Here is a 2,795-nt window from a genome sequence, read left to right on the forward strand (position 1 = left end):
CTCACATAGTCTTCTTATTTCATATGCTAACCATATAAAATGATAAACAAATTGTAGGTAGCATGAACAAAAAAATCATTTAAGGAATGTGATATCTCCAACTCTGTCATATGTAGTCAAGGGTTGAAGAGGAGGGTTTGAACTTTCAATCATGGAATGGAACAAAACTTGGGTAATAGCTTCATTTTGGAGTAAGTAAGAAGGATCTAGGCTTAGTTTTCCATTTTCATGGTTTAAACTTGTTCAAATCTTGGTTATGTTTATGGTTAGGGTTAGGGCTAGGGTTAGGGTTAGGGTTAGAGTTAGAGTTTAAACTTTGAATCATGGAATGGAACAAAGCTTGGGTAATAGCTTCATTTTGGAGTAAGTAAGAAGGATACAGGCTTAGTTTTCCATTTTCATGGTTTAAACTTGTTGAAATCTTGGTTAGGGCTAGGGTTAGGGCTAGGGTTAGGGTTAGGGTTAGAGTTTGAACTTTGAATCATGGAATGGAACAAACTTGGGTAATAGCTTCATTTTGGAGTAAGTAAGAAGTATCCATGCATAGTTTTCCATTTTCATGGTTGAACTTGTTCAAATATTGGTTAGGGCTAGGGTTAGAGTTTGAACTTTGAATCATGGAATGGAACAAAACTTGGGTAATAGCTTCATTTTGGAGTAAGTAAGAAGTATCCATGCATAGTTTTCCATTTTCATGTTTTGAACTTATTCAAATCTTGGTCAACCTGAGTTTGGCCTAAGTTTGACCAAATTTAAAATGAGGATATAAAATTCAAAAAATCAGAAAAATGTCAAACCAACTCTTATGACATGTACTAACGATTCCTAAAATATAAGTTGATTTAGTCAGGGTTAAAAAATTGCTTAGGAATGGGGTCGTTTACCCCCACCCCGGAGCCGTTTTTGAACACATCTTAGAGGCTTCGGCTTGCTTTTGCTTGTTTACTCCAGAAAATGAACAAATTACAAAAAAGTAGTGATCCACACCAATCAAATAGCATTGCAACATCCAAATAGCATGCAAACTTTCAAATTTGAATTTGGTTTATTCATAATACAAATTACAAATCACACAAGTTTTCAAGAATCAAAGTAACAATACAATACATCACTTATCAAAAGAAACTTCAGTTTGCACTTTGTCCAAAACATCATCAGTTTGCACTTGGTCCAAAGCAGTTTCAGTTTGCACATCCTCCAAAACAGATATAGTTTGCACATCCTCCAAAACAGATTCAGTTTGGACATCCTCCAAACCAACATCAATTTGGACAGCCTCCAAACCAACATCAATTTGGACATCCTCCAAAACAGCATCAATTTGAACATCCTCCACAACAGTACCCAATTCTTCCAAAACTGCTCCAGGTTGCACAGAGCCGAACAGAGTCAGCACACTCCTCTTCTTTCTACACCCCCCAATTCTTGGCTTTTTGGATGGACAAAGTGGTTCAGTTACAAGGGGTTGAAACACACGTTTCTTCCTAAAAACAATTCATGCCATATAGTTAGTGACTGTAAAAACAGATATTTTGGATGAATTAGAACATACTTACCCCTTTGGCTCGGTGTATCTACACTTGGGTGATCCAGCTCGGTGTCCAAGTTCTTCACAAAGCTTGCATCTATTTTTGTTATCTTTTTGGGGCCTTTTTGGTTTGGTGTCTTTCTTTTCATCTTTCTTCCCCTTCTTACTGTTGCCACCTTTTTCAAACCAAGCCTTGTATCTACTCGGTTTAGGCTAGCCAGCCTTCCTTCTCGTCAAAGGAGCGCACACGGAGAATTCTATGTCCACTTCAGGCCACTGAGACTGATCTGTAAGTGGTGGAATTGGTTGTGCATATGCAGCTCTGAATTTTTCAACTGAGTAATATTCATGAAAATATGGGTGCATATTTAGCTTGAGTTTGGATGCCAAAAAAATGATAGCATGTTCACAAGGTTTTCCAGTGTGTTGCCACTCAAGGCAACTGCATTCTTTATTTTCAGTGTCAACAACATGCCTTCTGGTAGTCTTTGTGTCTCTAACTTCACCACTATGCAATGAGGATTTCACAACACACAAGTGTGCAAGCCCTCTGCTCCTATTGACTACCTGCTGCACTAAAGCAGGCAATTTATCTTGCTCTTGCAGCTTATCACCAATCCTTGCTCTCAATTTCCATAACCTCGTGATCATGATCCTAATTTGGTCACCATGTCATGGACAGGCAAGTCCTTCAATCATTTATCCTGTTGTTAAAACTTTCTGCTAAATTGTTGTTGATATGATCACACTTGATGGCAGTGTTAAATCCTGACTTGTACCACAAAAGAGAATGGTAGGTCTCCATCCAAGGGCCAAACTCAGTGATTGCTTCTTTTATCTTATTCAGATGATACTCCTGTGTACTAAGCTTGTATGCTCTTTCTGGTGGCCACAGGCGGCCAAATGCATTTCCTCTGAATTTTTTGATCACATTCATCCACATATGACCAAAGCACTCCCTCTACTCAGCATGGGGAAAAATATTCTTCACTGCATTTTCTAACCCTTTACATGCGTCAGTGTGGACTGTCAAAGGGGCACTGGACCAAAGCTTCTTTTCAACTACATCACGAACCATGTCCATGAAGCCTCTGTCTCAGACTGAAACAAACCAATAGCTACAAAGTACATCCAATTGTGTCCATATAGAGCATTGCAAGTTGCAAGTTGACCATTTCATTTGCCAGTCAAAAATGATGAATCTATACTCAAATATGGACGGCATCCCGCTTTGAAGCCATCAATGCAAGGCTTTAAAGCCATGAAG

Source organism: Lolium rigidum, chromosome 5 (genome assembly GCF_022539505.1).
Source record: "Lolium rigidum isolate FL_2022 chromosome 5, APGP_CSIRO_Lrig_0.1, whole genome shotgun sequence".
Lineage (NCBI taxonomy): Eukaryota > Viridiplantae > Streptophyta > Magnoliopsida > Poales > Poaceae > Lolium > Lolium rigidum.